Here is a 13,190-nt window from a genome sequence, read left to right on the forward strand (position 1 = left end):
AAGTTTAAGAGATTTACTGATAAACTTGTGATTGTGAACTGGTGACATGTTTCAGAAGCTACATAATGTATTTCTGTTTGTGTTATCAGAGAGACCCCAGCTGTCAAACATGGTTAAAGACCGTGGATCTCCTTTTCTATAGTTGGTGTTGACAGCACTTTTAATGCAGCACCCTTCCCAGATTCCAGATGTAGATTTCTGTTATTGGAGTCAGACCTCTCTGGGGTCTAATTGGTCCCAAACAGAAGTAACATCATTATGTAGGAGAACATATTATGCATTTCTTTGTCTGTGAATTAGTGCTAAACAAAATATGATAAATAAATTAATATTTGGTCATGCACAGCCCATATCATGTATAATCATTAAATATTTCCTCATTGGTGCAATAACAATGCTTTATCTTCATTCATCTATTTAGCCAGTAGCATGTTAACATTTTAATATTGATTTTTACAAAGTTTTACGGTAATGAGGTCAGAAGAAAAGCAAAAACGTTGTTAAACCTGCAGTAACTGATTTTGTGGCCACTTGGGGGCAGCAAACAAGTTGTGAACACAACATTGACATATCACGAAGTGGATTTCACGGTAAGTCCGTTGACGGTAAGTTGTTGGCCGGCGAGCTAAACAATGAGCTGAAATTTGATCGATTGTATTATAAAAATGTAGATTATACCCGCTTTAAGGGGAAAAATTGTTAATTTTGTAATAATTATAAAAAATGTGTACACCTAAAGCATAGTAATGCCATTCTCAACATAACATATAAAGGCGTGCGTGCGTGCGTGCGTGCGTGCGTGCGTGCGTGCTTGCATGCGTGTGTTGAACCCCAGAGGAAGGGAGCTTGCAGGTCATCAGGGTGGTGATTGACTGTCTTGCTGAGTATTGCTGACGAGGATGCAGTTGTTTTACCATGTCAATATAAAGAGACCTGTATCTCACTGACTAGATGAACACTGCACACACACACACACACACACACACACACACACACACACACACATATACAGTGTCCAATTGCAACAACCACAAACCCTCGCAGGACAATCAGTCATCCAGTGCTAAATATTGCTGTGTACAGTAAACCAAGTAGCAATAAGGCTGCCAGAGAGACACACACATTCTCTTTGCAGTACATACGTATGTCTTTGTCACAACAGTTAATACTTCTCCAGCTTCTTATTCAGCTTCTTCTGCAGTTTACAGCGTCTGACCCGGTCTCACTCGAGTAGTAAAGGGGATCATTTCAGACGTCCAGAAGCTCCTGCATCCAATCAATATCTGGGGATTTGTTAATACTCCCTGGAGAAACTGCTCAGCGTACCCCTGCCCCCATTCTGCATCTGCTGGCTTAACCCCTTATACCTGTAACCTGTAGACGCCTCTTCACAGCTACAACATATAAACCGACCCTGTGTTGTTATCGATTTGGTGCTAATTCAGAGCAATACTGTAACATTGGTTTGGTCAGCCAAAGCATTGGTTTTCTTGCTCTCTTGCTCCATGTCTTTTTTTTTCTTTTTTCTTTGCTGTAACTTTTTCACATATGCATTAGCCTACATTCTTACCCCCCCAAAACAAACTGTCACATATACCAACACCATTTATTTTGCACTTGATGAGCTAAACATGTAGGCTCCCAAATCTTCACTGGAACTATATTGTTTAATGTCATAAACTGTTGTTTCTTTCTGTACATTCTGACAAGTTCTGACACCATTGTCTAAGTCTGTCTCATGATTTTTGTTTTGTAATACTGCACCAATAAAAAAAATGGAGGGAAAAATAAGTATTTAGCCTTAGTCTGTGTTTTTTGTTGTTTACTTCTAACAGTGGATATTTTTTTTTTCTGAGGCTCAGGGAAAATTAGTTGTATGCTTTTGCCTCCCCTTAAGTAGCTTTAAGTTGGTTAAATCACGTTATTCTACTGTCTGACAGTATCATACTGTTTAGATTCTGCACCAGCTTGTTCCCGCACGTTATTGAAGCTTTATGATGTTGAGAATATTCATTTTACACTCATTTTGGCAGCTGGACACGTCTAAATACTAAAATACCCAGCGTCTGCCACCATTACCATAGAGAAGAAGGACGTCTGAGGAATCAGAGCAGTCGTTCGTTTTGTGGCACATTTAACTGACCTCTAAATCATAGGTGCCTAAAACAACTTCTACTTTGCAACTCTATTGTAGAAACCAAAAAACAAGGGGACATTTATTTAATGTGAATCATTATGCACTGCACACCAATCACATTCATACTTTTATAGTGTTTTACGTGGCTGGGACTCATATATAGCCAAAAAGCCAAAATCATTGTCTTGGGTAGGAATCAGGAAGAATCTTGTATTTTTGTTTGTATTTAGCAATATGTGAGACAGAGTACCTGTCATCTCCCTTAGAAGCATGATATAAACATGATCTCTACAGTTGTTCATCATCTCCAGTCTGTCCACTCTGGATGATCTGCTGCCTTTTATCTACTGTCTGACGATTCCCTCCAGCACCCCCTGCATCTCTCTACCTGTTGGGGGAAGTTAAGGTCAATATGAGTGTCACAGTTTAACAAGAAACCTTTTTCCACATGCACATATTCACCTGCTCTCCCTCTCTCTCTCTCTCTCTGTCACACACATCTGTTTGGCAGCTCAATCACACAAGATACACTCTCAGTTCCTTTATTGCAATGAAAAATGGCATTTACAAACATGGCGCAAATGTAATTAATACAGTGTGTGTGTGTGTGTGTGTGTGTGTGTGGCGGGGGGGGTGGGGGGGGGGTAAGGGGTCATATGTGCATTCAAAAAAAAGTGAAGGGAATTTCAATAGCATTATGAATATGTTGAGCTGTGCTACAAAGAGCAGTTGTTCCTCTCCTCACAGTTACAATCACTCTGAAGGTCCTCCACCTTTATTCAAATCAAATCATAACTATCTCCTGTAATTTACATACACACACACCTTGAATAATTCATTATGCATAACACTGGTTATATGGAGATGAAAAATTCAAAGCTTCCTCACTCGACTCTTGCTAATTCTCAGCACACATAATTATATATGCCTCTACAGTGCAGAACAAAAAGCAGCAGGTCCTGCATCCACATTCAAATGCCCGAAGCATAACATTTGAATAATTAAAGTAATATGAGTACAAATAACGTGACAGCAAACGGTACAGGTTTGGTACAGATATTGTGTTCTCATTTAGCACTATGGTGAAATGTGTTTGTCATCACATATTTTTGAAAAGATTAATTAATCTCTAGAGGACTCTGTGTTCCTTAAATATCACACTTCCTTTGACCTCATCATCTCAATGTTTGCTCTCCCTCCCTCTCCTTCCCTTCATGTTCTGCTGCTTCTTGTTTCTCTGTTCCTGTCTCTCCTTGTCATCAAATGCAATTATGGAAATATGTGGACAGTTTTGGTGAAATTAAATTGAATGTACTAATGTAGTACTGAGTAATGTAGTGCTGAGCACAGTTGGATACCTACGATATCCCACAGTCCTCCAGCCTCCTGGCTTTAATATGAGAAATATGCTGATGTTTGCCACCCATGTACTGTTATTCAAATTAGCATTTCAATAGCTGAAGGTGCCACATGTAGTTTCGGGAAAGGTAATGCCTGTCAAGCACATGGCAATAACGCTGAATGAGGGCATCTTTCCTCTTCTGGTTTTGCGCTCAGGTTCCGAATAGAGACACTTAACTGCCAGAGTCGATTCCATGGCTTGACATCCATCCAGGGATTGTCTGCTGCTGCTCAGTATGTATGAGCATTCATAATTGCCAAGTCTTCAATTAGTCACTAATGCTTCACGGTCGGGCTGAGCATTGATTCAAACATGCCTGAGGAAGGAAATGTGTGTCTATGTGTTCTTGCTTTTTTTTTTTAAGAGAGCTCCATTGTCTTCTTTCAGGTGCTGTGATCTCAGAGAATATTATTCCATCCCTCCGTCCTCAGCACCTCCATTACTGACTAGAAATTACGTTTATACACCACCACTTTAATTTGCATTTGGGAAACGTAAATGCTGCCAGGTTGATGTTCTGTGACAAAGTTTTTTCATGTACAGGAAGCGCTACCTCTTTGTACCTTTTTGCTTGCTTGTAGAAAAGACGGTTTAAAGAATTTTTGCCTGAGTCCTGTGTGTGGGCAACAAAAATACTTTGGTCAAGGTGAGTTAAAGATGGGGGTTTGGGTTGAATGTTGAGAAAGTAAAAATGTCATGTCTCTTGCTTCAAGTCACTGTTGAATTTTTAAATCTTTAGTTGTTATGAGTGGATATCATAGGGAAAACAAATTAAATATGTTGTTAGTGGAAATTTTACAAATAGCTTCAGTATTGACTTTTTGTGAATTGGCAGATTCCTTCATTAAAGACATTGTTTAACATTTTGGGAAATACACTTTTATATGTCATTTAGCTGACGCCTTTATCCAAAGCAACATACAATTGCTATATATATGTCAGAGGTCGTATGCCTCTGGAGCAACAACGGGTTAAGTGTCTTGCTCAGGGACACATTGGCTGATGTATTGCAGTGGGAATTGATCCCAGATCAACACACACCATAGGCATGTGTCACATCCACTGCGCCACAACCACACCACATATAACACCTATTCTAAGACTTGTATGAGAAAATCACTCTCATGTATAAAGCTGTAACAGCTGGTTAGGGACTGTTTATTATTTATTTCAGGGACCACCAGAGGAGTTTAGGGATTTTTAGTCAAAATACACCTGACCCTCTCTTCTCCAAAAATACATTTTGGATGACCCTCCAGAACAATATGGAAAAACGTGATGACCCTCGACAACAATTTACTGATGCCTTCTGTACTGGTTTGTACTTGGCAATACATGTACAAATACCCATTGTTTTTTTTACAGCCATGACATATTTTACTAAACCTCTGCATTCTGATCTGACGCATCACACTCCTCTGTTATGGTGTGGTGGCCATTTCAGTAGATTTACTCACTAGCATGGAAACTAAATGCACACTTCCTGCATTACTGCATTACTTCAAATACTAAGTTACTCCTCTAGTAAACTAGTATTCACATGAAATAAAACAATAAAACATTGAGACCATTCAGCAAAGCACACTGGGTAATAAGAAATTCAACACTGGTTGCTATGGACTCGTCACTAGGCTTCCTCAGTCATTGTATATTTTAGTATAGGGAAAGCTGCCGAAGCTGAACATTATCCAAAACTCCATTTCCCAATTTGGGAGCTTGCATGCTACCACTCCTTCTTCTCAAATGCCTTGAAAAGGCTGTCGTTTGCACAATTTCACAAATAATCACCGGGACTGAAAGGATATTTGAGTCGGGTATGGCTGCAGCCTGGAGACCCCCGTCTCATGCCCTCCCAGCTTGGTGCTGTCCGGGAGCTTTGACTTTTCAAAATAAAAGCTTGCGTCTGGTCCGCTATGTTTTCGTACGGTGTTTTGGATGTTTTTGAACTAAACAGTACGGCAATCATGCTAATGAATAAAATATTTTTTTCAGCAGATGTCTTAGTTACAACACGATGGAGCAAGCAAAGCAGTTTTGTGTTTATATGTGCAAGCGGGATTTATTCAGTTTGGGAAATCCCACGGTCTCTAAGCTACAGGTCTGGCTGACTAAACAGGGAGGGACCCATCTACTAGCGATAGGGGCCGAGACTGAGAGAGCTACATGGAGCTACATGGATAAATATGCACCAAACAAGCCACTTTGAAATTTTGCTGTTTTCATGAATACAAAAGTTGGGTGACCCTCCCCCCTAGACTAAAAAAAATTGGATGACCCTCCCATCAACAAAGAATAAAGACATGACCCTCCCCTATTTTCCTCTGGTGGTCCATTCCATAAATACCGAACGGTCCCTTAATTTAGCTTAGCATAACAATTGGAAACAGGAGAAAAAAGCTGGCTCCATGGGGGTTATGTGCCGGACTATTTCTTGGACCCAGTCACTTCCTGGAGGCTTGTCACCACCCTAAGGTAGCCTGGTAAACCAGCGGTGACTTCATTTACCAGTGTTAGGAAGGTTACTTTGGAAATGTAATAGGTTACCAATTACAAGTTACCCTATTTAAATTGTAATAGTAATGTAACTATTTCAATTACTTTATCAAAGTAATGTAACTTTAATACAATAAATTACTTTTTGATTACTTTGAATGTTTTCAACTGTTAACCATTTTCAAATGTTTAAACCTGGCAGTGTTAACCTTACAGCAGTACTCAACACTGACTACTGTCAAACTCCTTTTAAAAACATTCATCACACGAATCAAGATTATAATAATTTAATTTTGAAAAACAGCCAACACAAAGTCAAACTTCATCACCTCTTTTTAATGCACCAAGCTAAAAATAGTGCTAAAATACAGTATGTCTTCAATACACATTAGAAGCCTGGTGTGTCAAGGTAGGCATGTCTTCCCTACTTTATTTAATATGACTGCTTACAGTTACTGTAAGCTAACTTAACTTACATAGACCTACCTGCAGATGTTTCCTGAGGTTGGACATCAACATTTTCGACGTCAATAGCATTTTGACCGCTGGTATTCTTTGCATTGCACGGTTATGCTCGAACCCTTCTCAGATTTTTGTATGAAATGTTTTTCCATTTAATGCCATAGTAGCATCTCTTAAGAGGTAATTGAACTGTCAGACGGGTGGTGCTGCAAATTCAAACAGGAGAACCAATCGAAAGCATCAGAATAGCATAAAACTTTACTAAACAGCTGTGGCTGGAAATGGTAAAAGATGACATTGTGCACATGAAAAACATGTAAAGCACAGAATTAATATTATTCAACATATAGCCTTACTTTCTACAGAAAATATTCAGATGTAACCCCCAATGTAATTATGAACATTTTCATAGGTAACTGTAATTTAATTATACATGTTTTCCCAGTAACTGTAATGGATTACAGTTACCTTTATTTTGTAATTAAATTACGTAACGCCATTACATGTAACTAGTTACTCCCCAACACTGACCGTAAGGTGTTGTTTTAAAGGTCCAGTGTGTAATGTGTTTAGTTGTTCATTATCAAAATCTGTGTTGCCCATTCACAAACTTCCTTTTGGCTTGAAATTTTACATTTGCATTCATATGAACTGGGGTAGACGCTCCATATTCATGCACCATCTTGAAATACATTAGCCGGTAAGGGACATACAGGACATACTGCTCCGCCTTTCGCGTTTTCGCTGTCACATGATAGACTCATAAGTGCTGCTAATGCTGCTAATGGGTATCGTAGCTTCCCGGCCCCGGCAAGTTTGAAGAAGGAAGCGTGAAGGCTACCGTAGCTGTAATATGTACTTTGAACTGCGTGGTGCGAGAGAGTTGAGAGAAATTCCTACACATTGGACCTTTAAACAAACGAGATATAACATTTTGGTTAATAGCTCTCCTATAACTGCCTTGGTTGGAGAAGTAGACATATGGCGTATTTTCCCAAATGTCGAGCTATTCCTTTATAGAGTAGTAGTTATGCTAAGGTAAGCTAACTGGTAGCTAAATTAGCTTCATTTACCACACAGACATGATAGAGGCATCTTCTCATCTAACGCTCTGCAAACAAAAAAAATCCTTATTAATGTTGATAAAAAAATGCTGTTGCTACAGAGCCTCTAAATTCCTGAAAAGTGTTGTTTTTTTATCTTGTGCGCACAAGATAAATACATTAGTATGTTGCAGTTTAGAAATGTATAAATGTAATTTCTAGGAGGGAGATGTGAGGAGAGCGTACGACGTTGGAGAAGCAGAGGGAGGCGTGGCAGTCAGGTTATTATTGTCTGTGGAAGGTCCGCTGAAGGTCAAAGCATGGCTGAGCAACAGATCTGTTCTCCCTCTTTCTCTACCTCTTTCTCTCCCCTCCCCCACATCAGAGAAAAGTCATTCAGTCTCATGCGTCTCTGCCGACAGACTGGCTGTCCCCTCCTGACTTCTGTCAAATGGCTGAGCTGCTGCCGATGAACAGGACACCGCTTGGATCAATTCACCTTCTACCCTTCATCTGAACAACTCAGGCGCTAACCAATGAAGAGGAGGAGCCTTGTCATCAAGCAGTGTACATAATCTGGTATATTTTACGAGGTGTTCAGACCCCCAAGTGCCATTTATCAAATAAAAACATTGGAGAATGTAATTTGACTTCTTGGAATATGAAGCACAAATATTGCAGTCTCTTTTAATGAGGTGTCAGGGATATTCGTCAATGTATGCTGTTTTAATGGTGCGCCTGGGTCCAATTACACTGTCACTGTCACAGCCCATTATTCACTCATCATTTTTCAGTCACATCAAATTCCCTCTTATTCTCAGAGGATCTTGATAAAAATGGCTATCAGTGTCGGCTTTCAGTGTCCATTTACAAGCTCATTCTTTTTAAAACAAGATTTTCTGAGCAATAAAACTGATGAAACATTTATTCACCCATATTAAACAGTCCTTGCTGTGTGTGTATAGAGTAAAAAAATCTTTATTCCTGATGGTATCTTCAAGGCCAGCAAAGGTCATCAGTCTCTAAGGTAATAAAGGAGGATCTTACAAACTGTGGCCTCTGACAATTGGAAATCCATCATGATTAGTTGATCAATACGGTCCAGGGAATATAACCTTGTCGTAGAATCAATTGGCCCAGACCAGAAACGGACAGGCATTGGCCAAATTATTTTTGGCCACTTCGACTGCTGAGTTACAAAATTGACTGAAAATCAATTAGAAAAATTAAAAGCCAACAAAACAAATGTAAAAAAGCCATACAGATTAATTATATTCTCAGTTTCCATAACTGTCTGCAATGGCAGGTAAAGCAGGATCCTCGTTAAGTAATCATGCTACTTGATTACCTGACACATGCTCCTGATGATGGACCGATTTATCTAAATAGCCGGGAGGAATAGTCTTCTAATGTTCTTCCTGGGAGGAGGATCCATCTGAGGTGCCCTGCTGATGGATGGACAGATGGCCTAAAAACTGGGGCAAACAGATTGGAGGAGAGAAAATGTGGTAAAGACAGGAAACAAAAGAAAAAGAAAGACAAGGAAAGGGGGAAAAGGGAAGAAAAGGCAAAGTGAAAGCAACAGATAGAAAAGACAAGGATAAAGAAAAGCAAGTAAGAAAGTAGAAAGAAAAGGAAATGAATGACCTAAAAGGAAAGGAAAAAATAAAGTAAAGACAAGGACAAGGAAAAGGAAATGAAATGAAATGAGAAACAAGAAAGGGAAAGAAATATCAAATCATTTTAGTTGGGTCAGAGGAAAAAAAATCTGTAAAGGATATTACAGCAAACACACAAAGTCAAAAGATACTCTGCATACAGTTGACGCCAGTTTAATGAAGAAAAATTGTGTCTGTTGACACTGATGGTTGACAGTCAAAAGACCTTCCTCGGATCAGGGTGAGGTTGAGGTGGGAAACAACAACAGTTATGCAAGGAGAGACATATTTCATTATAGGGAACTCAAAGGTGGAGTCTGCGATTTTGGAAAAAGATTGTTGATATTAAAACTCAACACCCAAACAAATACATCTCTCCCATCAGTGCTCCTTCAGAATGTTAGCATGTGCCAGAGTTAAGGTCCCTGTCGCTTCCACTGCCTTTTCCCTGTCCACACCAACAAAATAGTGCTGTGTCTCGGTTCAAGCCATTTTGTATGGTTCCCCTTTACAGAGCCAGGGGTGTGTATGAACAAAAAATTGCTGAATTTGACAACTGGATTAAAGGATAAATCCGGGGCAAAATGAACCTAGGGGTTAATAACACGTGTCCGAGTTCGCCCGTTCTCTGGGATTTGTTTTCATGCTAATCGCATGTGACCAGATTTATCGCAAACCGCTAATTACCTTATACCGCTAGTCGTCGGGGCAGAGGGTAAAGTAAAAAGAAATCACTATTTCTATACCACTAACAATAAACAAAACAAAAACACTAACAATGCTCAAAATAGCACCACACTTCCACAGTATCATAATGAGGGTCCCTACATGTAAACCGAAGCACTGAGAACTTTGTAAGTGTACAGACAGTTCATTAAAAAGATAGATTATAAAGACAGTACCGTTCACGTATACAGGCGGGCGCCATCTTGGGAAAACAGTCACGACCAGTCGAACGACGAACGCCATGCAACGTGAGCTGAACTGTCACTTGAAATCTCCCATGGTCCGTGGTTTCCCAATGAGTCGATAGGAATTACGTTTGTGAAATGTAATTACATGGAAATGCATGAATTATATCTGTTTATTGAAATATATGCACGTTCGTCGTTCACGATAAAACTGGTCACATTCGATTAGCATGAAAACAAATCCTAGAGAACGGTCGAACTCGAAAATTACAGACTCCACCTTTAATGTGCTTTACATTAAAATCCATACAGTGACATGTACAAATATGAAAAAAAGAAAATAACTGCGTTCAACTGTGATGACAAAATATGAGCACAGTACAAGTTCAGTGTCTACCATTAAAGAGTCTTAATATACCTCTAAGCAATGCATAATGAATTGGCCTATTTACTGTAAACAATGCAGCCTTCAATTTTGTTTTTCTTTATACAAACTGTCTTGGCCTTGTCAGGCAGTGATTTGAGAACCTTTGGCCCCTACTAAAAAGCCATTTGATCATAAAGACAAACTTATCTCATGACGTTGGGATCTGCTTCAATGAAAAGAGAGTTGAGCAGGAAAAAACGAGAGGTTAAAGGGCAGTTGCAGTGTGAGGAGGTGAACATGTAGAAGAAGGAGCTTCTTTGAAGGAGATCAAAAAAGGAGAGAATGGAGGTCAGAGAGATCAGAGTGAGTTAGAATTGGAGGATGTGGATAGTTGTGGCCGATGTCTACCCTGCATTCAGGTCAGACCTGTGGCTGCAGGGCACTCAATCAGTCCTTGAAGCACGTGGTCGATCCACAGGCAGAAGGACAAAATGAAAAGCTTTAAAGGTAATCTCCAAGATAATAGACTCCTGCTCTATCCAGAGGTGGATCAATGCTGGTCTGGACCGGGCAGGCCAGAAGAGACCATTTTCCTTCTTCATCTGCTAGAAATGGGGCCACTTGCGTCTTAACCTCGTCCATTAGTGAGCTGAACACAGGGCAGCGCAGTCCAAAGGCTTCAATCTCAGTCTCCATGATATTACTGCAAGTCTGTACTTCATCCTTTCTCTCTAGCGCACGCTGTGTCTCTCTGTTGCACAGCAAAGATAGATGGAAAGTGTACAAAAGAGGGTCACCCACTCCCTTATGAGAGTTCATTATCTTACTCACTGAGGAAGGAAGGGACACAGAGAGGTGTTCACTGGGGGATCCCGTCCATGGTGGGGAATTCTCCGAGCTCTGAAAGAGGGGGAGGAGGGATGCTGGGCCAAAAAAATACAGGTCAAGAGTGTCAGACACAAAACACAACACAGCATTCATGACGGACAGACACCACCACAATGCCAGAGAGGAAAGAGAAGTGTACTTTATTGTACCAGCAACTGTTCCACTCTTATGGAAATGCACATTTTAAAGGGTGAATTGTAGGTTTTGTGTCGCCAGTGGTGGAGCTTTGTTGTCCTCCCTGACACACATACTTTAACTAAGCAGGAGCAAAGTTGATCTCCCTGTATGTGTGTGTGAGTGTGATGAGTGTTACAGCATGGGTATCTGCCAGGAAATTGTGTGTTGGTGAATGTGCACAGACCGCTGTTTGTCCCCTATCGGTATGCTGCCAATTGTCAGACTGGAAGCTGGCTCTTTCAAATCAGCAACAAAAGGCTCTTTCCCAAATGTTCGCTCTCTGCAGATACACTGCTTTCCTCTTGAATGAAGCAAAGCCAGTAGTGCAAAGACAAAGCGTGAATAAACGGGGGGACACAAAAAAGGATTTATCAACTCATGTAAGCATAGCATCTCAAGAGGTGTGAAGAAAGAGGGAGATCCAGAGAGAGGTGGGAGGGTCGGGGTGTATGGAAAGAAAGAGCGGCACTATAAGTAGAGAGGGGAAACGTTCCCATACCCGCCGTCGTTATTTCTTCCCACTCTGACGGTTATTATGGTTTGAAGAGGAGTTCTGGCTGCTTCCCGTGTGGTCGCTGCTACAGTGTGACCCAGTCCAGATGGCCTCTTCTCTTTCTCCTCTGTGTCTGCAACACACTGCTGGGACTGTGACAGACGCACAGCATAGCTAACGGCCCACAGGGAGGATAGAAAGACAGACAGACAGACAGACAGACAGACAGACAGACAGACAGACAGACAGAGTGACAGAGTGACAAATTAGAGGAAAAACCAGAAGAAATGAGAGGACAAAGAACATGGATGTTTTCATGTTGGGCACGAGTATGAAAATGATGAGAGTCATATGCTGTGGCCTTCATAGTCATCACCATTCAAATGCACTTCAGTTTGTACATCATTGCTCAAACTACCACAATGTTTGGTGCTGATTCTGACTTCAGTTCAGTAGGTACAGTAGATTGCACTGTTTATAAGGTTAATAGCTCAGCAGCTGACTATTTTCAACAGATTTATCACTTCATGACACTTTCTTTGGCTTTTGTGGTTTTTCAATAAGCTTTAAGCCAATGTTATGACTGTGCCAATGTTACGACTGTGCTGACATTGACAACGATGCTATCTGTCACCAGCAAGGTGAGCTATACAGTTAAAACTGTCTGATTTGAGACAAAATACTGATTCAGTATAGTCAGTCAAGATGAAGATTTGGAGTTAAAGACTTGTACTTGTACATCTCACCTCATTAGCGACGTTTCCACCACACAGTTTTGGTATGATACCTTTAGAACCGACATGTACCTAAACACTAGATCTGTTTTGCGTTTCCACCACAGACAGTACTCTTAAATGTTGGCGGGGTTGTTACTGGATGGTTGCATCAACCATGCATGGATGCAGGATGTTGTTTTTAGTTTTTACATTCCCTCCTGAATTTATTGCTTGGACATGCAATGGAAGCCGTGGACAACCATGTGCTGAGAAACACGCTGAAAAATCTTTTCATTCCTCATTGCTGTATTTCCTCTTCCCTGACGATGCAGAGGAACGTGTTTCTAGCTCGACTTTTTAGTATTGGATCAGTGTGCTAAGTACCTCAACAGAGGGGTAACAAAAAAAAACAGGACAGAATAGAACAGTTCTATTGGTACAAT

General features: G+C 40.5%; 1 long non-coding RNA gene across 1 annotated transcript; it reads right to left on the reverse strand.

Annotated features, from left to right (window-relative positions):
* Nucleotides 1-2,205: 2,205 nt before the first annotated feature.
* Nucleotides 2,206-12,167, reverse strand: LOC118494792. The gene is made up of 5 exons (XR_004896982.1): nt 12,038-12,167; nt 11,305-11,373; nt 8,886-9,005; nt 5,267-5,268; nt 2,206-2,521 (listed from the first exon to the last, which is right to left on the reverse strand). It is a non-coding gene; the product is annotated as an uncharacterized LOC118494792 (long non-coding RNA).
* Nucleotides 12,168-13,190: the final 1,023 nt, after the last annotated feature.

The sequence above is a fragment of the Sander lucioperca genome, chromosome 3, assembly GCF_008315115.2.
Source record: "Sander lucioperca isolate FBNREF2018 chromosome 3, SLUC_FBN_1.2, whole genome shotgun sequence".
Taxonomy (NCBI): domain Eukaryota; kingdom Metazoa; phylum Chordata; class Actinopteri; order Perciformes; family Percidae; genus Sander; species Sander lucioperca.